Source organism: Rhincodon typus, chromosome 19 (genome assembly GCF_021869965.1).
Source record: "Rhincodon typus isolate 14 chromosome 19, sRhiTyp1.1, whole genome shotgun sequence".
NCBI classification, from domain to species: domain Eukaryota; kingdom Metazoa; phylum Chordata; class Chondrichthyes; order Orectolobiformes; family Rhincodontidae; genus Rhincodon; species Rhincodon typus.
The window spans coordinates 1,743,418-1,767,795 of record NC_063350.1 but is presented as its reverse complement, the minus strand read 5'-3'; the positions used below and the strand labels follow the sequence as shown (position 1 = coordinate 1,767,795).

The 24,378-nt window shown below is 42.7% G+C and overlaps 1 protein-coding gene across 4 annotated transcripts in view; it reads left to right on the top strand.

The window, feature by feature from the left end:
* Window positions 1–24,378, top strand: part of chd6 (chromodomain helicase DNA binding protein 6) — a 234,949-nt gene that overhangs the window by 86,977 nt on the left and 123,594 nt on the right. The window lies entirely within an intron of this gene.

Sequence of the window (24,378 nt, the reverse complement as noted above, 5' to 3'; positions counted from 1 at the left end):
CTGTTCCCTCTGTTCCCTCTGTTCCCTCTGTTCCCTCTGTTCCCTCTCCCTCCACGTGCGTATGGGGTGAATTTGTATTTGTAGATGCATTTTCTGTTCAAAAAGTGCACAATTTACAGAGAGTCAATATGGCATTTTATAAATTCCTACTTTACAAAATAAAACTAGTCTGATACTTTTTCCCAGGGTGGAAGAATCAGTTACTAGGGAACGTCGGTTTAAGGTGCGAGGGGCAAGGTTTAAAAGTGATGTAAGTGGCAGGTTTTTTGCGCAGAGGGTACCTGGAACTCGTTGCCGGGGGTGGTAGTGGAAGCAGATACTATAGTGACTTTTAAGGGCGACTTGACAAATACACGAATAGGATGGGAATAGGGGGATACAGTCTCTGGAAGGATAGGGGGTTTTAGTTGTGATGGGCAGCACGTTGGTGCAGGCTTGGAGGGCCGAAGGGCCTGTTCCTGGGCTTTGTTCTCGTTCTATTCTAAACAAGGTCTCACCTCCTTTTTACACTAATAACACCTTTTAGTTCTCTCAGGACCATGACTTGAAAGGAATTCAGGATTTACATATTAATCAATTAAAGCCATCTAACTGATTAAAAATTTAACAGCATCCTAGGTTTGTTTAGTACATCCTCATCAATGGTGTGACCCTTTGATCTTTTACTAATTCTGTGTCTGATACTACCTCCCTCACTAACACCTGAAGAAGGGCTGAGGCTCTGAAAGCTTGCATTTTCAGACAAATCTGTTGGACTATAACCTGGTGTCATGTGATCTCTTGTTCACCCCAGTCCAACACCGGCACCTCCACATTCTGAAGAAGAGTCACTGGACCCGAAATGTTAACTCTGATTTTATTTTCTCTGCAGGTGCTGCCAGATCTGCTGAGCTTTCCCAGTAGTTTCTGTTTTTGTTTCTGATTTCCAACAACTACAGTTCTCTTTTTTTTATTGTGTTTTATTGTTCTGATTTACTCACTTTGGTAAATTTCCACTTTGGTAAATGCCACTGGACAGAAGTTTGACTGGAGGCGTAAGTAGTTTGTGAGGACTAATCTTCAGGATTGCAACAAGAATGTTGTCAGCTGATAACTTTGCTGTATCTGGTGTACTCAACTGTTCTATGATATCGTGTATGGTGAATCATGTTGGCTGAAGATTGGCTTCAATGATGGATCAACAAGTTGACATTTTTTCTGGTTGAGGCTGTATCCAAGTGTTTCAGCCTCATGGATGGAGTTGTCCGTAGAGTTCTTGCTGTTCAGTGTTTAATTTGCTACCACCATTCACCATGTTCAAGTAGAGTTGTCAGTTGAGTTCGGTTCTGTTCTCTGCAGATCCACTATGGCAATTGCATTCTTCCAGTCTTGACCAATCAGTCACTTAGTGGCTCTACCAAGTTATTGTTGGTGTCAGGCATTGAAGCTCCTGAACCAGAGTACATTATCTGTCCTTGCCACCCTCTTAGCTGCTTTCTTTTTATTAGCCGAGGGAAGCAGGAAATTGGTAACCCACAGGAATTTTTTCATGTTTAACTTGGTAACAGGAGACTGCATGGATTGTGCAGTCGATATTGAGGTCTCCCAGTGCCATAACTTCCTTACCGTCTGATACTGCTGGTACCTTTGGTGGATATATCCTGGCAGTGGAGCAGGATAAATCCAAGGATGATAATTGAGATGTCTGAGGACATTGGCTGACAGGTACAATTCTGAGAGTGTGACTGTGGACTACTTTATGCGATGGATTTCCCATTTTGAAACTAGTCCTCGGATGTCTTTGAGAAGAACTTCATTGGATTCCTGGGCTTAGAGTGTTTTTCTCATGCACTCCTTGATAAGTTCTGGGTGGTATATCAGGTTTTATTTCTTGAATTTTTTTTTGTTATTGGAACTTGATACAAATGAGTGACTTGCTAGGCCACTTTTAGAGGCTAGTTAACAGTCAGCAATACAGCCATTCGTAGATGAGACCAGACCAGCACAGCAATTGGTAGTTGTAGTTATGAGCATTTTAATGTTGGATTTTATTCAAGTACCTGAATTTAAAATCTCCAGCTGCCATAGTGGAATTTGAACTTGGTATCTCCAACACGAGTGCAGTTCTCTAGATTGCTGAACCAGTAACATAACGACTGTGAGACAGTTCGTGTTTCATTATTATCTTCATTTTGACTGGAATGATAAACTGTTTTGACTCCAGCCAGGCTTTTTTTAAAAATTCACGTTATCTCCTTCAACTGGTATGTTGGTAACTCATTCGTCTGAACTCTAGCGAAAACAATCCTAACCTAGCCAATCTCTCCTCAGTCCTGAATCCCTGGGATGAGCCTGGTAAACCTTCGCTGCACTCCCTCGAAGATCATCCTTCTACAGAAAAGGAGCTGAGAACTGCACACAACATTCTAGGTGTGGCCTCACCAAGGCCCTGTATAACTGCAACAACACATCCCTGCTCCTGTATTCAAAACCCCTCTCAATGAAGGCCAACATACCATTTAAAAACCAACAAACCATTTACCTCCTTTACTGCCTGCTGCATCTGCATGTTTACCTTCAGCAACTGGTGCACAAGGACACCCAGGTCCCACTGCACACTCCCCTCTCCCAATTTACAGCCATTCAGGTAGTAATCTGCCTTCTTGTTTTTGCTTCCAAAGTGAATAACCTCACATTTATCCAATTTATACTGCATCTGCCATTGATTTACCCACAGACCCAACCTGTCTAGATCATGCTGAAGGATCTCTGCATCTTCGTCACAGTTCACCCTCCTACCCAACTTCATAGAAAATGCAAACTTGGAGATGTTACATTGTTTTCTCATTCAAATTATTAAGATATATATTGCGAATTACTGGGGTCCCAGCACCGAGCCGGAACATGTTCAAACACTTTCTGAAAGTCCAAATATGCCGCATCAAATGACTCCCCCTTGTCAACTCTACTAGTCACATATTATAGAATTCCAACAGATTTGTCAAGCACGATTTCCTCTTCATAAATCCATGGTGACTCTGTCTGATCCTGCCACTGCTTTTTAAATGCTCCGCTATAAAGTCCTTGACAATGGATTCAAGAATTTTCCCCACTACTAATGTTAGGCTTACTGGTCTATAATCCTCTGTTTTCTCTCTACCTCCCTTTTTGAATATTGGAGTGATATTAGTTACCCTCCACTCTGCAGGGATTTTCCAGAATCTATAGAATCCTGGAAGATGACCATCAATGCATCCACTATTTCTAGAGCCACTTCCTTAAGTACTCTGGGATGTAGATTATCAGGCCCCGGGGATTTATCCACCTTCAATCCTATCAGTTTTCCCAGCACCATTTCTCTATTAATATTGATCTCCCTCAGTTCTTCCATCTCACTAAATCTTGCATTCTCCAACATTTCTGGTATCTGATTTGTGACCTCTTTTGTGAAAACAGAATCAAAGTATCTATTCAGTTCCTCAGCCATTTCTTTGTCCCCTATTATACATTCCCCCGTTTCTGTCTGTAGGGGACCTACATTTGTCTTTACCAATCTGTTTCTCTTCATGTACCCGTAGAAACTCTTAGTATCAGTCTTTATGTTCCCTGCAAGCTTACCTTTGTACTGTATTTTCCCCTTCTTAATCAATCCTTTGGTCCTTATTTGCTGAATTCTAAACTGCTCCCAATCCTCAGACATGTTATTTTTCTTGGCCAATCTGTATGCTTCTTTCCTGGATTAGATACTCTCTCTAATTTCCTTTGTAAGCCATGGATTGGCCCTCTTATCCATTTTGTTTTTGTGCCAGACAGGAATAAACAATTGTTGCAGATCCCCCATGTGTTCTTTGAATGTTTGCCATTGCTTATCCACTGTCATCCCTTTAAGTAACTCTCCCCAGTCTATCAAGGCCAAGTCACACCATGTATCTTCATAGTTTCCTTTATTAAGAGTCAGAACCCTAGTCTCTGAATCAATTACATCACTCTCCTTGATTAAAACAAAATTCTATCATGTTATGGTCACTCAACCCCAAGGGATCTTGCACAGCTAGACTGGCAATGTTTCCCTTCTTATTACACAGGACCCAGTCTAAGATGGCCTGCTCTCTAGTTGGTTCCTGCACATATTGCTCAAGAAAATCGTCCCGTATACACTGCAGGAATTCCTCCTCTGCAGCATTGTGGCGAATTTGATTTGCCCAATGTATGTGTAGATTAAAATCACCCATGATCACTGATATTGCCTTATCACATGCACCTCTAATTTCCTGTTTAATGCCATTCCCAACATCACCAGTGCAATTGTATATGACACCCAAAATTATTATCACCCCTTGGTATTTCTCACCCTACCCATACAGACTCCACATTGTCAGAACTAATATCCTTTCTCACTATTGTTAATTTCCTCTTTAACCAGCAATGCCACTCCTCCACCTTTTCCTTTTCGCCTGTCCTTCCTAAATACTGATTACCCTGGGACATTCAGTTTAAACCCTCCCCAACCGCTCTAGCAAACACTGTCCTTAGGACATCAGCCCCGGTCCTGCCCAGGTGTAACCCGTCCAATTTAGAACATAGAACAGAGAACAGTACAGCACAGTACAGTCCCTTCAGCCCATGATGTTGTGCCAAACTTTTACCTTAAACCTAAGGTCTATCTAACCTCCACCCTTACTTATACTATCATCCATATGCCTATCTAATAGCCGCTTAAATGCCCCTAATGAGGCCGACTCCACTACCCTCTCCAGCAATGCATTCCACGTCCCTACCACTCTGAGTAAAGAACCTACCTCTGACGTCTCCTCTATGTCTACGTCCACTCACTTTAAAACTATGTCCCCTCGTAATAGCTACCTCCACCCTCGGAAAAAGTCTCTGGCTGTCCACTCTATCTATATCTCTGATCATTTTGTACACCTCTATCAAGTCACCTCTCATCCTTCGTCGTTCAAAAGAGAAAAGCCCTAGCTCTCTCAACCTGTCCTCCTAAGACCTTCCCTCCATTCCAGGCAACATCCTGGTAAATCTCCTCTGCACCTTTTCCAACGCCTCCACATCTTTCCTGTAATGAGGCAACCAGAACTGGACACACTACTCCAGATGTGGCCGAACCAGGCTTTTGTATAGCTGGAGCATAATTTCCTGGCTCTTGAACCCAGTCCCTCTATTAATGAAAGTTAACACACCATACGCCTTCTTAACAACTCTATCCACCTGGGTGGCAGCTTTCAGGGAACTGTGGACATGAACCCAGAGATCCCTCTGCTCCTCCACACTGCCAAGCATCTTTCCGTTAATCCTGTATTCTGCTTTCAAGTTTGTCCTTCCAGAATGAATCACCTCACTTTTCAGGGTTAAACTCCATCTGCCATTTCTCAGCCCAGCTCTGCATCCTATCAATATCTCTTTGTAACCTAGAACAGCCCTCCGCACTGTCCACAACTTGACCCACCTTCGTATCGTCCGCAAACTTACTAATCCATCCTTCCTCTCCTACATCCAAATCATTTACAAAAATCACAAATAGAAGAGGACCCAGAACAGATCCTTGTGGTACACTACTCGTAACTGAGCACCATGTTGAATATTTTCCGTCCACTACCATCCTTTGTCTTCTAAGGGTCAGCCAATTCTGAATCCAATCTGCCACATTTCCCCCTATCCCATGCCTCCTTACTTTCCGCATGAGCCTACCATGGGGAACCTTATCAAACGCCTTACTTAAATCCATGTATACCACATCCACTGCTCTACCTTTGTCCACGTGTTTGGTCACCTCTTCAAAGAACCCGATAAGGTTTGTGAGGCATGATCTACCCCTCACAAATCAATGCTGACTATCACGAATCAAACAATGCCTTTCCAAATGATCATAGATCCTATCTGTCCGAGCCCTTTCCAGTAATTTGTCCACCACTGAAGTAAGACTAATTTGTATAGGTTCCACATTCCCCAGAACCAGTCCTAATACCCCAGGAATCTGAAACGCTCCCCCGACACCATCTTTGCAGCCACATATTCATCCGCTACATCTTGTCATTTGTCCTCTGACTAGCACGTGGCACCGGTAGTAATCCTGAGATCGCTTCCTTCTTAACTTTCTTCCTAACTCCATGTTTTCTGCTTTTAGGACCTCATCCCTTTTTTTAACGTATGTCACTTTTACCGATGTGTACTACGACGACTGGCCATTCACCCTTCCCCCTCCAGAATGTCCTGTACCTGCTCTGAGACACCCTTGACCCTAGCACCAGGGAGGTAACATACCATCCTGGAGTCTCATTTGCAGCCACAGAAACGCCTGATCTATTCCCTTTACATCTGAGCCCTGTACAACTATTGCCCTGGCACAATTTTTAACTGTCCCCTCTGCAGCAGAACCAACCATGGTGCAACGAGTTTGGCTGCTGCTCCTTTCCTCTGAGAGGTCATTCCCCTCACCAGTATCTAAAATGGTATAACTGTTTTGCAGGGGAATGGCCACAGGAGGTTCCTGCACTACCTGCCTAACTCTCTCGCTCGGTCTGGTGATCACACATTCCCTTCCTGCCACTACACTTCCATCTCCCCATTGAGTTGGGGAGATGGAAAGGTGATGGCCTGATGGTATTATCGCTGGACTGTTAATCTAGAGACCCAGATAACATTCTGGAGACCCAGGTTTGAATCCCACCAAGGCAGATGGTGGAATTTGAATTCAATAAAATATCTGGAATTAAGAATCTAATGAATACCGTGAATCCATTGTTGAGTGTCAGAAAAACCCATCTGGTTCATTAATGTCTTTTAGGAAAGGAAACTGCCATCCTTACCTGGTCTTGCCTACATGTGACTCCAGACCCACAGCAATTTGGCTGACTCTCAACTGCCCTCTGGTCAGTAAATGCTGCCTAGGCAGCCACACCCTCATCCTGTGAATGAATTTAAAAAAAGTTCAACAATCGAAATTCACTCTGAATGAAGAACACAGAGCCAGATCATTTAATCCATATGGTCTATTCAAGTATTTAGGAACATCCTCCCACCTTATGTCATCTAACTTTATCGGCATGTACTCCCTCATGTCTTCTCTATTTTCTCCTTAAATGCACCTATGCCTTCCTCTGACCTGGTTCACGTGGAAGTGAGTTCCCACAATATCTCCTTTTTCTGGGTAAAGAAGTGTCTCCTAAGTTCCATATTCGACTAATTAATGATTGTCGTATATTTTTTACCCTTATTTCTGCTCTGCCCATGCGTGAAACAAAATCTCTGCATCTAGTCTGTCGCCCACCTTCATAATTTTAAAGTCCTCTTCGACCACCTGCTGCCGCCTTTTCTACAGAGAAATGTGTACAACATGCAGTCTTTCCTGATTGGTAGTTATAACCTCTCAATTCAGATAACATTATTGTTAATCCTTTTTGTATTGCCTGTTGCACCTCTAACATTTTCACACTTTCAGGGCCAAGGGTTTGCACAGTATTCAGAGTTGGAAAATTTTCTTACAATGCCTCTGCGTAAGTTTTTTTTTTCCTAAAATATTAATCTCCATCTCTTCACTTCCTAGCAATGATACCTGTTCTTGTAGTGCTATTAGCATAGTTCCAGTGTGTTTTATTTCCCAAGCTGCCATTCTTGCTTGAATGTAGTTGTTGTGTTTATTAAGCAGGAAGGGAGATTGTTGCAGTTAAATCAAATTCTATCTTTAAGTATCTACAGCAACTGGACAACAAATACTGTCATGATATATTCTTAATTCCTTTTCTTTCAAATTTGCTGAAGCCAGCTGTAGAATCTTCACTTCCAGATAGGCTGAGACTGGTTACCTCATTCTGTGTAGCCCTACTTCATGCTGCTTTTGAAGCTTCATTACTCCTCAAGCTGAAGGTACTAGTTTTTACATGCTGGGTTGTGATCGGGCTGATGGGACTGTCAGCTTGTCGAAGTTCACCTTTACTTGAGAGTTCTATGGTATTTGAGACCTTGCACTTGTTCACGTTCAGACTTGGTTTGAGAGGGGCCTGCTGCAGACTGTCACCTACTAATGGTAAAAAGTTGCAGCATGCTGCTATGCAGAGGGACCTGGGTGTCTTTGTGCATGAATCACAGAAGGTAGGTCTGCAGGTACAACAAGTAATTAGGAAGGCAAATGGAATTTTGTCCTTCATTGCTAAAGGGATTGAAATTAAAAGCAGAGAGGTTATGTTGCAGCTGTACAAGGTGCTGGTGAGGCCACACCTGGAGTACTGTGTGCAGTTTTGGTCTCCTTACTTGAGAAAGGATGTATTGGCACTGGAAGGGGTGCAAAGGAGGTTCACTAGGTTGATTCCGGAGTTGAGGGGGTTGGCTTATGAGGAGAGACTGAGTAGATTGGGATTATATTCATTGGAATTCAGAAGATTGAGGGGGGATCTTATAGAAACATATAAAATTTATGAAGGGAATAGATAAGATAGAAGTAGAGAGGATGTTTCCACTGGCAGGTGAAGCTAGGACAAGAGGGCATAGCCTCAAGATTAGAGGGAGCAGATTTAGGACTGAATTGAGAAGGAATTTCTTCACCCAGAGGGTTGTTAATCTATGGAATTCCTTGCCCAGTGAAGTAGTTGACGCTACTTCAGTAAACGTTTTTTTAAAAAAAAGTAGATCCTTTTTTGAACAATAAAGGAATTGAGGGATACGGTGAGAACGCGGGTAAGTGGATCTGAGTCCACAAAGATCAGCCATGATCTTATTGAATGGCGGAGCAGGCTCAAAGGGCCAGACGGCCTACTCCTGCTCCTAGTTCTTATCTCCTCTGGTAAAGAATAAGAACATGTGAAGGGGAGTTGAGTTTCCTGGCTGCAGTCTTCCCAAATGACTATTTTTTGGGGTGCTTAGATTACGTGATTGGTCAAGCAAGAAAGGAGCAGGAGATTAGGAATATCACAGCTGATCTTATCCAGTATCCAAATGCTTGCTTTTTTTGATAATGGGGTATTAATTGAGTCAAATCTTGAATGATTTTATCCCATGTTTTGATGCAGGTATGCTGATGCTAATACCTTTTGGGATATACTCGTGAGTATTCATGTGGATTTTTGGCACAGAAAATAACCAAAGAAACATTCAAAATGCATCATTTCAGAATAAAATTGCAGTGCAGTAGTCTAATTGTTACCAGTTGTGATGATGCCCTCATTAGGTTTGTATATTTTAACAAGAGTACTAAGCATAGGCCTGTGTTGCTTAGAATTTAATGACAATTCAAACTAAAGATTAAAAAATCGCAAATTTAAGATCTCTCTGTTCAGTGAACTTTTTCTCACTCCATTGGCAGCTCCTGATAGGTCACCCAAATCTCCAATTCTCAAGTACAAATTTAGACATCAGTTTTTGCCAGGTTAAGTAGTTATAAGGATTAGAGGTAAGCAAGATGTTTTTACTCCAGTGTCGGGCCCACTATTTATCTCTGAAACTGGAGCTGTGTGAAAATTCCATGCCAGATTTTTTACATTACAACAGTCATTAATTTGAGGATGATATCTGCTCGAGGTTAAGTTTCTGCTTTGGGTTCGGTAGTGGGGAAAATGCTTGAATCTATCATTAAGGAAGAAATAGCAAGACATCTGGATATAAATTGTCCCATTGGGAACACCCAGCATGGGTTCATGAAGGGTAGGTCATGTTTAACTAATTTGGTGGAATTCTTTGAGGACATTACTTGCATGGTGGACAATGGGGAACCTGTGGATGTGGCGTATCTGGATTTCCAGAAGGCATTTGACAAGGTGCCACACCAAAGGCTGCTACATAAGATAAAGTTACACGGTATTACAGGTAATGTATTGGCATGGATAGAGGATTGGTTGACCAGTAGAAAGCAAAGAGTAGGGGTAAACGGGTGTTTTTCTGGTTGGCAGTCAGTGGCCAGTGGTGTGCCTCAGGGATCAGTGTTGGGACCTCAATTGTTTACAATTTACATAGATGATTTGGAGTTGGGAACTAAGCGTGGTGTGTCAAAATTTGCAGATGACACTAAGGTGAGTGGTAGAGCAAAGTGTGCAGAAGACGCTAAGTCTGGAGAGGGATATAGATAGTCTAAGTGAGTGGGCAAAGGTCTGGCAGGTGGAGTACAATGTTGATAAGTGTGAGGTCATCCATTTTGGTAGGAATAACAGCAAAATGGACTACGTTTTAAATGGTAAAAAATTGCAGCACGCTGCTGTCCAGAGGGACTTGGGTGTCCTTGTGCATGAATCGCTGAAGGTGGGATTGCGGGTGCAGCAGGTGATTAAAAAGGCAAATAGAATTTTGTCTGCCATTGCTCGAGGGATGGAGTTTAAAAACAGGGAGGCTATGCTGCAGCTGTATAGGGTCCTGGTGAGGCCACACCTGGAGTACTGTGTGCAGTTTTGGTCTCCTTACTTGAGAAGAGATATACTAGCACTGGAGGGGGTGCAGAGGAGATTCATTCGGTTGATTCCAGAGTTGAGAGGGTTGGATTATGAGGAGAGACTGACTAGACTGGGCTTATACTCATTGGAATTCAGAAGAATGAGGGGAGATCTTATAGAACCATATAAGATTATGAAGGGAATGGATAAAGCGGAGGCAGGGAGGTTGTTTCCGCTCGCAGGTGAAACTAGGACTAGAGGGCATAGCCTCAAAATAAAGGGAAGCAGATGTAGGACTGAGGTCAGGAGGAACTTCTTCACCCAAAGGGTTGTGAATCTGTGGAATTCCCTGCCCAGTGAAGCGGTTGAAGCTATCTCACTGAATGTTTTTACAGCAAGGCTAGATAAATTTTTGAACGGTAAAGGAATTGAGGGCTATGGTGAGTGGGTGGGTAAGTGGAACTGAGTCTCAAAGATCAGCCATGATCTTATTAAATGGCGGGGCAGGCTCAAGGGGCCAGATGGCCTACTCCTGCTCCTAGTTCTTATGTTCTTATGTTTTCATGTAACTGAACAGGCTGACTCTCAACTGCAGATCTTGGGGCACATGGGCAGCATGTATCATGAGGTAGTGGGATCTGGAAGGGCAGGATTTGATTTTCCTCTACCTCCTCGCTGCCCTATCATTAAAATGTGTCTCAAAGCATGTTTCAATTTGATGGGCAAGTTGTTGCATTCTGAGCAATTGGTAAAAAGTTCCTCCCAGTCATTGATGTCAGTGCTTTCATACTTCAAGGAGAGCTTCCTACTGTCTTTGATGCATCTCCTCTAAATCTGCCCCTTTCCTTAAACCTATGTCCCTTGGTCATTATTTTATACATCTTTATTTTTTATACATCTCAGCCTTATCTCCTCTCAGTTTCCTCTCCTCCAAGGAAAACAACTCCAGTCTGTCTAAGATAACAAGGTGTAGAGCTGGATGAACACAGCAGGCCAAGCAGCATCAGAGGAGCAGGAAAGCTGACGTTTCGGGCCTAGACCCTTCTCCAGTCTGTCTAATCTCTTTTTATAACTAAAACTCTCCAGTTCATGCACTATCCTTGTAAATCTCCCTAGCATCATTTTCACTGCAATCATATCCCTCCTAAAATGTGGATTCCAGCACAACAATACTCTAGCTATGGCCTAACTAGTGTTTTACACAGTTCCAGCATAACCTCCCTTCTCTTAAGCTCTCTTTCTCAGCTGTTAAAGGCAAGTATCCCATACACTTCCTTAATCACTATCTATCTTAAGGAACAGGTGAACGTGGACACCAAGGACCTTATGATCCTCGGTGCTTCCCAGGGCCCTGCTATTCATCATGTATTCTTTTGCCTTGTTTTCCTGCCCAAGTGGATAAACTTATCTGGATTGAATTCAATTTGCTCCTGATCAGCATATCTGCCCTAACCTGTCTATACTCTCTTGTAATCTAAGGGCATCTTCCTCACCATTTATCACTTTACCATTTTTTGAATCATTTGCAAACCGAATGGTCCTTAATTCAAGACTAAGTCATTTATATATATACACCATAAGCAGCATGAACCCTAACACTAATCCCTGTGAAACTCCACTGGACACAGGCTTCCATCAAAAAGCACCCATCAACCAATACTGTCTGCTTTCTGCCATTCAGCCAATTCTGGATTCAATTAGCCACATTTCCTTGGATCCAATGGGCTCTTACCTTTGCTATCAGTCTTCTATTCAGGGCCTGATCAAAACCTTGCTGACGTTCACATTGACTATATTGAATGCATTGCCTTCAATCAAATTGGTCAGACATGAACTGCCCTTATAAAGCCATGCTGATTGTTCTTGATTAATCCCTCCCCCTCTAAGTGCAGATTCATTCAGTCCATCAGAATTGCTTCCAATCGTTTCTCTATCACTAATGTTAGTCTGATTGGCCTGCAGTTTCCTGGTATATCCCTTGCTCCCTTCTTGAATAACACTGCTGAAGTGGCTGTCCACTGTCATCTGGCACCTCTCCTGTGACCAGAGGCGAATTGAATATTATTGCCAATGCCTGCTATTTCCTTCCTTGCCTCACTCGGTACATTTTATCTAGCTCTGGAGATGTATCTACTATTAAGCCTTACAGCTCCCTCCCTTCTTTCTATGCTAATTTCTTCACAGTTCTTCTCCCTGATTTCTATACCATCTTGTCCCTCTCACTAGTGAACATGACATAAAATATTCATTTAGAGCCCTTCCTATGTCCTCTGGCTCCATGCGCAAATTACTACTGTGGTCCTTAATGGGCCCTACTCTTTCCCTAGTTATCCTTTTACCCTGAATATACTTGTAAAATAACTTGATGTTCCTTTACTTTCACCTGCCATATTTTCATGCCCCCCGCCACCCCGCCATTTGTTCTCATTTCCTTTTTAACTTTCTCCATGCACATTCTGTACTCCTCTACTTCCTGACCATGTGGACCAAGATGTTTTCTGTGGTTAGTGAGTCTAGAACGAAGAGATGTGACCTCAGGATGGAGAAGGGGGTTGGTATTTAAGACTGAGATGAAAAGGAGTTTCATAACTTGGGGCTCTGGCTCAGTCATCAAGCATTTTCAAGACAGAAATCAATAGATTTCTAAAGGATAATGATATTAGCAGACGTTCGGAAAGGGCAGAAACATGACATTATGATAGATGACGAGCCACGATCTATTTGAATGGCAGAGCAGCTTGACAGGCTGACCAGCTACTCCTATTCTTATGTCATTCTGGAATCTCTGGGATGTTTTAATTCACACTCGTGGGACATGGGTGCCACTGGCTGGGCCAGCATTTATTGCCTGTGCCTCATTACCCTTGAGAACATGGGGTGAACTACCTTCTTAAACTGCCACAGTCTATGTGCAGTAGGTAGACCCATAGTGCCCTTAGGGAGGGCATTCCAAGATTTTAACCTAGCTTTTTGAAAGCTACTCAATACTAAAATTAATTGAATGGATCCAGACTTTGCAGTCCCTAAAAGTGTTTGACAGTCGATAATTCCCAAGTAGGTCAGCAAGAGTCTGCATAATTTGCAAGGGGTGTGTGGAGAGGGTGAACTTGTTAGGATGACTAATGGCTTGAGAGAAGCCAACCCTATTTGGTTGTGTTATGATGCAGTCTGGTGATGCTCACAGTCTAAGCTCCACTATTGGTTTACATAGTTTATAATTGAACATTTCCACATTGCTTTGGCAATGGTTGTCCCCCTACTCCACAAAAAGGAAATTATGCTTATAGTTTGCTCTTGGACAAAACGTTGGTGGTTTGAAAACTACTTTTTCAGTTATTTGAGAAGTTGGATCACGGGATATACAGTCACATGAGGATTGAGTATTGCTGGCTCTCTCTAGTAACTGTTTGCATTCCTCACATTCCAGCAAACCAGCCAAGAAAGGGGCTCTGATTATATTGCAGGACGGTTTGTCTAAACCCATGTCTTGGCTGCGGGGCCTTGATTTAAGCTGTGTCACACACTAAGGGGCAGCATCACCAATAATAAATGCAATTTATGCAAAGCTGACAACCTCCCAGATTTCTTTGTGCAGCGAGTACAGAGTGATTACCACTGTTGTAGAGGAGAGGAGCATACCCATTTTATGCATAACAACATTCTTTTAACAGCATTTGAGGTAAATAGCCAAAGCATTTGTTTCAGTGGCATCTTTCAAGTGAGAAATATTGACCAAGGATTTGAGAACAAACTCCCTTTCTTCAAAATAGTGCCATGGGATCTTTTACACTTCCCTAAGGAGACAGATGGTGCTTTAGTTTTCAGTCACCACAGAAAAGACAGTACATGTAACAGCATGGCATTCCCTCCATACTGAACTGGAGCATCCGTTTTTGGAGTGGAGCTTGAATCCAAGACCTTCTGACCCTGAGAGTGAGACATTTGCCTTCAGTCCTGCAGACTAGTCCAGAAACAATCTGACATAATTGTGTTCTCAATTAATGTTCGTTTAAATTCTCCCTGCTCTACATGGCAGGATTTTTGCACTGCTCAGTCCCTTTTAAGGTTGTCTCATGGTCACACGTGTATCTTAAAGGAGGCATTGGTGTTGTGTGGCCTGTTTCTACACAGTATGTCCTGTATTGTGAGATCACACGCACAACTTGGATTTGATTATGAACAATGTTCCCTCTACTGGCCAGCTTTGAAACCTCCTACATCCCTATTTGGTCCTACTGGCACAGTTCACATTCAGCTTGAAGTGCCTGTGGGAGTCCTCAACATTGGGCTTAGCTAATGATGAGAGCTTATAAAGAATCAGTTGTCACAACGTCAGTATATCACTGCAGAAGTTGCTTAAGGAGCTGTTCGGGTGAATTCTGTTTGGCTGCACTTCTAATATTTACCATTCAGAGGTGTGTCAGAAACGGGGCTTCATAAGCCAATTCCTCAAGGTTTGCCTCCGATTGTATTGGTGGAGGGTAAGGTAACAGGAGAAACAGGAAGTTGATTACAGAACAGTAAAAGTAGATTAGTGGTTCAGGGCATTACTGATTCTGGTAAAGAACGTATCCAAAGGAACAAAACAAAGTTGCTGGAAAAGCTCAGCAGGTCTCGCAGCATCTGTGAAGGAAAAAACAGTTAACGTTTCAGGCCTGGTGACTGTTCCTCAGAACACAAATGTATCCAAAGGACTGCTATGTGCAATTTAAAGGGTAAATGATTTTGGTTCTGCAATTAAAGGGGAAGTGATGGCATATTTGTATTGTCGCTAGAATAGTAGCAACAGTTAGCAAATGTCACAGGGACCTGGGTTTGAATTCACCTTGACAGATAGCAGAATTTGAACTCGGTAATGTCTGGAATTAAAAGTCTAATGATGAATGTTAATCCATCATTGATTGTTGTCAAAACCCCTCTGGTTCACTAATGTCCTTTAGGAAGGAAATCTACTGTCCTTACCTGTTCTGGCCTATATGTGAATCCAGACCATTGACAATGTTGTTGGTTCAGTCTTCTGAACTGATCTAGCAAACTCACTCCATAAAGGCACGAGACAGAATAGACCACCTGGCATTGACCTAGCCACCAGGAAGGATGATGGCAAACTCTGCTCTGTCGACCCTGCAAAGTCATCCTTCCAAATATCTAGGGGCTAGTGCCAAGAGTGGGAGACCTGCCTCACAGACTATTAAGCAACAGCCTGACATAATGACACTGATGGAATCATACATTACAAAACCATCACTAACCCAGCTACGTTCTGCCTCACTGGCAGGAGAGACCCAGTAAAAGTGGCAGCACAGTAATATACAGTGGGGAGGGAGTTTCCCTGGACATCTTCAACATTGACTTGGGGCGTCATAATGTCTCATGGCATCAAATCAAACATGGCAAGGAAATCTGCTGATTACCTACCCTGCCCCCCCGGTTCTCTCTTGGCTGATGAATCAGGATCGTGTTGGACACCACTAGGTGGAAGCACTGAGCAGGACTGCGGAATGTACTCTAGGTGGTGGAACTTCAACGTCCATCACCAAGAGTGGCTCGGCAGCTGCAGTACAGACCAAACTGGTCCGGTCCTAAAGGACATAGCTGCTAGACTGGGTGTATGGCACATGGTGAGGGGACCATCAGAGGGAAAAACATAGTTGACCTCATCCGCGCTAATCTGTCTGCTGTTTATATATCTGTCAGTCGTGGTATGAGTGGCCACCAGAGAATCTGGAACAGTCAGCTTGTAAGGGCGATAGAGGCAGAAAGCCTCATAACATTTTAAGTATTTAGATGCGCTGTTGTGATACCAAGGCATGCAAGGCTATGGACCAAGTGTTGTAAAATGTGATTTAGGTAGTTGTTTTTGACCAGCGCAGATTCGATGGACTGAGGGCCTTTTTCTGAGCTGTAGACATCTTACTCCAAGGAAAGATTGGTGAAGCTGAGATTGTGCCCAGAGCAGCTTTAACAAGTGTTTCGAATTACAAGGGGTTTTGATGAGTGAATAAGCTGAAACTGGTTGCACTGACAGGATTGATAACCAGAAAACATAGTTTTTGGTTAATTTGGAAATGAGGCAAATAACTGTTTATTTTTCTGACTTCCACAACATCCGATCTAAACTCTGCAGTCCTGGCACATCGAGTTGAGTGGTAGTGGACAATTAAACAATGCACTGGAGGAAGAGACTCCTCAATATCCCATCCTCTGTGATGGGGAAAGCCCAACACATCAGTCCAAAAGATATGGTTGAATCATTCACAACGATCTTCAGCCAGAAGTGCTGATTGGATGATCTACCTTGGCCTCCTCCAGTGGTCCCTAGCATTACAGATACCAGTCTTCAGCCTTTTCGACACATTCCATATGATATGAAAACACAGCTGAAAGTACTGGATAGTGCAAAGACTATGGGCGCAGCCAACATTCCAGCAATAGTACTAGAAACTAGTACCAGAGCTTGTGTCCCTAGTCAAGCTAAAGTACAGCTAAACATTTGTCAAATGGGCTGAATTCCCAAGGTGAGATAAGAGTGCACAACACCAAGATCACCTTTGACTGAGTATGACATCAAGGAGCTCGAGCGAAACTGGAGTCAAAGCAAACTAGGGTAATCTTTCTGAGAGCCATTCCTGGCACAGAAGCTGTCTGTGGTTGATGAAGGTCGTCATTTTGTTCCAGTACATGTCTGTAGTTCCTCAGGGTAGAGGTTTTCAATGAATGTGTTCAGATGTATTATGACAAACCTCTGGAGCAGGTGGGACATGAACCTTGGCTTTTTGGACCAGAGGTAGTTGCCCTGCCACCAGGCCACAGGAACCCTACTGTCCTAGGCAGAGCAATTTTCAGCTGATTTATAAATAACCTTCTCTTCATCGAAAGGTCTGAAGTGGGAATGTTCGCTGATGATTGCGCAATGTTCAGTACCATTCACTACTCCTCGTACTGAAGCAGTCCATGTCTAAATGCAGCAAGACCAGGACAATGACCACACTTGTACTGACAAGTGGTGTCTGCCTTACAAAACTGCCAGGGAATGACCATCTCTAACAAGAGAGACTCTAACCATTGCCCCTTGACATTCAATGGTATTACCACAGATGAGAAATCCAATATCAACATCCTAGGGTGACCATTGACCAGAAACTCAAGTAGCCTCGCTATATTAAATACTATGGCTACAAGAACAAGTTAGCCTCTTTGAATTCTGCAGTGGGTAACTCTTTTTCTGATTTCCTAAAGTGTGTCCATCATCTACAAGGCACAAGTCAGGAATGTGATGGAATACTGTCCACTTCCCTGGATGGATGCAGTTCCACCAACACTCTAGAAGCTTGACGGCACCGAGGAGAAAGCAGCCCACTTGATTGACACCTCAAACATTCACTCCTTTCACCACGAATGATCAGTGACAGCAGTGTGTACCATCTACGCGATGCACTGCAGAAATTCACCAAAACCTTAGACTGCACCTTCTAAAGGGCAGCAGATACATGGGAAGACCATAACTTGCAGACTTTCCTCCAAACTACTCACGATCCTGACCTAGAAATATGTCACAATTTCTTCGGGGTCATCGGGCCAAAATCCTGGAACTTCCTCCCTAAAGTATTGTGGCTCTACTTTAACTAAATGGGCAGATGTATTTCAAGAAGGCAGCTCACCACCATGTTCTTGAGGGCAACTGGAGTTGAGCAATAAATGCTGGCCCAGCACACCTATCCCATGAATTAATAAAAACAGATGAAAGTATAATTTAAAACTATTTGCCATCAGTAACAACTTTGTGGTGTTAATGGTAAATGCTGAGAGAGACTGTCGCAAAATACAATAAAATATTAATTAACTTCTGGATTAGGGTTGTAATTGGCAAATGAATTTTAATGTAGCTAAGCAGTAAATAACATATTTATTTGGAAAGACAGCGCAGGTCAGATTCTTAGATGCTTGTCTAAATGGGGTAGAGGAGTAAAGAGCTCGAGGTACAGATACGTAGATTACAAGTAACAGCACAGGTTAATAAGCATTTTTCTTACAAAAAAAGAGGCAGAGCACTGGGGTTAATTTCTCGTAGAGTTATAAGGAGATGTCGAGAAACTGTTAAACCTGAAATAAATACATATGAGCCCAGCTTTTGAGTGCCATTTGGTGGTGTTGAGACTTCCTGCTGTTTAATAATATAGAATCCCTGCAGTGTGGAAACAGGCCCTTCAGCCCAGCAAGTCCACACCAACCCTCAGCATCCCCACACCAACCCTCAGCATCCCATCCAACATAACCCACCTAATTTACACATCCCAGAACATTACGGGCAATTTATCATGGCCAATCCACCTAGCCTACACATCTTTGGACTGTGGAAGGAAACTGGAACACTCGAAGGACACCCACGCAGACACGGGGAGAATGTGCAAACTCCACACAGATAGTCACCCAAGGATGGAATTGACCCCAGGTCCCTGGTGCTGTGAGGCAGTTGATGAACTTCTTGAGCACAGGAGCATGAGACAGCATAGATGTAGTCACTAGTATCACGGAGAAAGAGGTGAGGGATAGTGCCAGTGTAGTTGTGGAAGAGGGACTGTGCCACAAATCTTACAAAGAGGCAGGCATAGCTTGGGCTCATGGGTGCCCATGGCCACCCCTTTGGTTTTTAGGAAGTGGGAGGAATTGTAGGAAAATTGTTCAGGGTGAGGACCACTTCTGCCAAGCAAATGAGTGTATCAGTGGAGGGCGACTGGTTGGGTCTACAGGAGAGGAGGAAGCGGAGGGCTTTTAAGCCCTTTGTGTGGGGGATGCAGGTGTACAGGGACTGTGCGTCCATGAAGATGAGGTGTTGGGTGTCAGGGAATTAAAAGTTTTGGAAAAGGTGGAGGGCGTGGGCTGTGTCACAAATGTAGGTGGGGAGTTCCTGGACCCAAAGGGAAAGAATGGAGTAGAAGGAAGAGGAGATGAGCTTGGTCGGGCAGGAACAGACAGAGACAATGGGTCGACCGTGACAGTCGGGTTTATGGATTTTGGGTAGGAGATAGAAACGGATGGTGTGTGGTTGGGGAACTACCAAGTTGGAGGCTGTGGACGGGAGAGCAGCCCTGCCTGTACTACTCTCTGTGTAGGAGCTTCAAAGATTCCCACCCTCTAGGGGGAAAGAAATATTCCCTTTGTCTTAAATGGTGCTTCTTTATTTTTGATTGTATTCCTGGTATATTCCTCTGTGTCTACCATGTTGCACCACCTCACAATCCTTTACATTTGAATCAGAGCACCTCATTAAACCTGAAGTATCATTCGAGTGTACCTTCTCTGACCTGGCACCAGCACTTTTATAACCTTTCATTAATGAGGAAATCTAACAGTACACAGTACTCCCATCGTGGTCTCAGCAACACTATACAGCTGTAGCAAAACATTCCTATTCTTCAATTCATCTCCTGTATAATCTTTTTTTTCTGTTTTGCACATTAATTTTTGCAAATCATATACCAGGACAAGTGGATCCCTCTGTTACTCAGAGTTATAGAATCATACAGCATGGAAACAGAACCCTTGGTCTAACTCATCGCGCTGACCAAACGTCCCAATCTGATCTAGTCCCATTTACTAGCATTTGGCCCATATTTCTTTTAAACCCTTTCTATTCATATACCCATCCAGATACCTTTTTAAATGTTGTAATTGTACCGACCTCTACCACTTCCTCTGGCAGCTTGTTCCATACATGCACCACCCTCTGTATGAAAAAGTTACCCCTTAGATCCCTTTCAAATCTTTCCCCTCTCACCTTGAACCTATATCCTCTAGTTTTGTACTCCTCCTCCCCCCCGCCCCGGGAAAAACACTTTGGCTATCCACCCTATCCATGCCGCTCATGATTTTATAAACCTCTATAAAGTCACCCCTCAGCTTCCTGACACTCCGGGGGAAAATAATCCCAGCCTATTCAAACCCTCCAATCCCGGTAACATCCTTGTAAATCTTTTCCGTACCCTTTCAAGTTTAACAACATCCTTCCTATAGAAATGCAACCAGAATTGTATGTAGTATTCTAAAACTGGCCTCACAATGTCCTGTACAGCTGCAACATGACCTAACTCCTATATTCAATGCACTGATCAATGAAGGCAAGCATACCAAACACCACCTTCACTATCCTACCTACCTGTGACTCCACTTTCAAGGAACTATGCACCTGCACCCCTAGGTCTCTTTCTTCAGCAGCACTCCCCAGGGCCCTTCCATTTACTGCATAAGTCCTGCCCTGGTTTGCCTTATCAAAACGTAACACATTTATCTGACTTAAACTCCATCTGTCACACCTTGGCCCATTGGCCGATCCGATCAAAGTCCTATTGCACTCTGAGATAGTGTCCACTACACCACCTATTTTGATGTCACCTGTAAATATACTAACCACACCTCCAATGTTCACATTGAAATCTTTTCTTTTAAATGATAAAAAGCAGTGGTCCCCGCACTGATCCTTGTGGTACACCATTGGTCAGAGGCATCCAGTCTGAAAAGCAACCATCCACCACCACCCTCTGCCTCCTACGTTCAAGCAAATTTTGTATCCAATTGGCTAGCTCCCCATGGATACCATGTGATCTAACTTTCCTGATCAGTCTGCCATGTAGAACCTTGTCGAACACTTTGCTAAAGTCCATATAGACAACGTCTACCGCTCTGCCTTCCTCAATGTTCTTTGTTACCTCTTCAAAGAATTCAATCAAGTTAGAGGGATTTTCCATGCGCAAAGCCGTGCTGACTATCCATAATCAATCCATGCCTTTCCAAATGCATGTAAATCCCTGCCCTTCAGAATCCCCTCCAATAGGTTACCCACCACTGATGTAAGACTCACCGGTCTGTAGTTACATTGCTTTTCCTTACAGCCATTCTTAAATAATGACATCACATTAGCCAACCTCCAGTCTTCCAGCATCTCGCCCTCAAGTATCCATGATACAAATATCTCAGCAAGGAGCCCAGCAATCTTTCCCTTACTTCTCTTAAAGTTGTGGAACCATCTTATCATGTGCCAGAGATTTATCTACCTTTGTGCATTTTAAGACTTTCAGGACCACCTCTTCTGTATTATGTACTCTTTTCAAGACATCATTATTCATCTCCCCAAGTTCCCTACCTTCCATATCCTTCTCCACAGCCAATACTGACACAAAATAGTCATTTTGTATCTCACCCATCACCTGTGGTTCCACATGTAGATCGTCACGTTGATCTTTAAGGGGCCCTATTCTCTCTTGTAGTTACTCTTTTTTGCCCTTAATGTATTTCTAGAATCTCTTTGGATTCTCTTTAAGTCTGTTTACCAAAGCTATCTCATTTTTTTTTGCCCTCCTGATTTCCCTCGAATATATTCCTGCCCTTATGCTCTTCTAGGAACTCACACTCAATCCCAGCTGTCTATACCTGATATATGCCACCTCCTCTTTCTTGACCAGAGCCTCAATTTCTCTAGTCATCCAGTATTTCCTATACCTACGAGCCTTGCCCTTCACACTAAGAGGAACATACTGTCTGTGAACTCATTATGTCAGGAGTTCTGCAATCTCTTTCCATTAACATAGCAAAGCAAGCCAAATAAGTTTGCCAATTACTGGATTTGTGACACAGTGAAATTAAAATATTCAATGACTCTCAAAATTGCTAATTTGATCCTAACCTAACTTTACAAGTAACAGAGCTTTGCCAAATTTATAACGTAATTTAAAAAATTGTTAATTTTTTTTGTTTAAGAATGTAACTTTAGCAGAACTTGGAAACTGCAAAGCAATCCAATTAATATCTATAATGCAAGCCCAATCTCTTTTGATCATAAGCCCTACTCACACGCCAATGGACAAATTAAAAAAGAAAATAAAACAATTATAATTTGTCAGTTTGATAACTGTTTCAACAATGAATATTAGGCCTTCATAAAATCCTTGGACTATGCGTTGTATTACAGACCCACAGGACTGCGTATCATGCTTGAGTTCCAAAGTTGCTGGTCGATGCAAACAGCTTCTGCAAACCTCTAGACAGTTTTATTTATATCATACAGACTGGGATCCTTTTCTGAGAACTTTCAAGTTGATAACTACAGAATAACTGGAGAGAGCAAAACTTAAAAACCATTCCCAATCTGGAAGCTTTTGAAAAAAAAACTGTCTCCTGCCCAAAACCCAGTCATAGCCAGTTAACTCTTTGAATTCTGTTTTTATTTTCAACATTCTCTGTGGTTGGCTGGCCAACCCCAGGCCTTCCTTGACTGAGTGATTCGACATCCAGCCAGCTGCCAGTCCCTGACCATAGCACCATCTCGGTGCCTAATCATCTGCAGTGTCCTTAGAGCGGTAATTAACCTATGTTATCTTTCCAGACTGGTTTCCAACAACAAGCATCAGTCTTTTGTTTTTTTTTTAATAAAACATGCTGCTATTCAGAGTTCGATTCTCAACTTCAACTCTGTCTCAAACTAAAAACGAGAAAAATAGAAGAAAGATGATGATGGTTTCAACATATCCTTCCCGTCAAAGCAGAAAAGTTCACATTATGAACAAAACAGAACCTGCGAGGTGGCCTGTCGATAATTGCTCCTTGATGACCAGCTCGTTGTTCCTGCCGCCTGAAGGGGAGTTGTACATCAGGACTCGGTGGGATTCTTAACATAGCAGATTCTAAAGAAATTACTCAGGGAATTGAAGATTCTGATAGGCAGTTCCCCTGTGCCCAGTACCCTCCAAATGTATCCACTTAAATCAGAGAATTTGGAGGGTTCTACTGCAGTTAAGTAAATAGTTACTCAGGAAAAGTTGGACAATTTAAAAAAAAAAATTAACTCCTGGATAACTATTGAACTGACCCACAACTTAACAGACCCACATCTATATCTTCCCTACACCCTCTGGACCCTGACCCAATGTACCTTTCTACTGGACTGGGCACCATCCCTTCCCTACTAAGCTGACTGACTGCCACTCTTCCCAAAAAGCATCTGTTGTCATTCCTTCGTTATCATTGATCACAACCCTTGAAGACTTTACCTTAACAGTGCTATGGGAGTGTTTCACCCCACAAGTTAGAGTTTAAATGTTATGTCACTCTCTTCAAAGGATAGATATGAATGGCCTTGCCATCGATGCCCTCATCCCAAGAACAATTTTTTTTTATTGTTCTTATAAATTGCCAGTTGTTGTATTTGCTATTTGGCTGTAAGTTATTGAGACCAGCCAAGTCTCTGATTTGAGCTGGAGTCTGTTCTGAACTTGTTGTCAGCCATGATGTAGATGTAATGGATGGTATGAATGAAAATAAAATTAAAAACACTCTCAACATTTCACATCAGGTGCTTCCTAGGTTATGGAGAATATAAAGACACCCACTCCTCATTAGTGTTTCAGAACATTGATGCTTTCAGCAAGTATGGTATGCTTAACTGAAGGGCTCTCAAAGTTTTTTTACTGTCACACTCAAATAATTTTGGTGAGCTTTGCCCAGTTTCACTGGTGCAGACAATGTGGGCCAAGGGTGAAATGATTAGGAGAGAAGATTAGAAAAATGTGGAAGTAGCTACATGTTTTAAAAAATGGTTCACTGTTGGAAAATGAGTTTTGGATTTTTTGAGCAGTAAATTGGGAGTAAGAATGTTTTAATGACTTCAACGCAGTGTTTGTAGTTGGTCATATGAATCCCAAAATAAGGTTACTATTTTGCAATTTACTTCAGCAGTTAAGCTTGCTATACGAAGACAAATAACACACTCTAAAACAGAAGCATCCTATACATATACTGTGCTTCTTAGATCTATAAAATTTTTTTGTCTCATTAACAATTTATTGCCTTGTCATCTAAGTGCAGTCCACAATACTGTTCATTTCCCAGGACCTTTTCCTTCATCCTGAAGGAACTGGGCACCATTCCTGTAAAATGTCCTGAAGATATTTTGCTGAAGATCAGTCCCCATTTGTGAACTTTGAGTTCCAAGTTTTAATTAGTTATAAATTACACGCTAGGCCCATGTTAGTGTTTATGC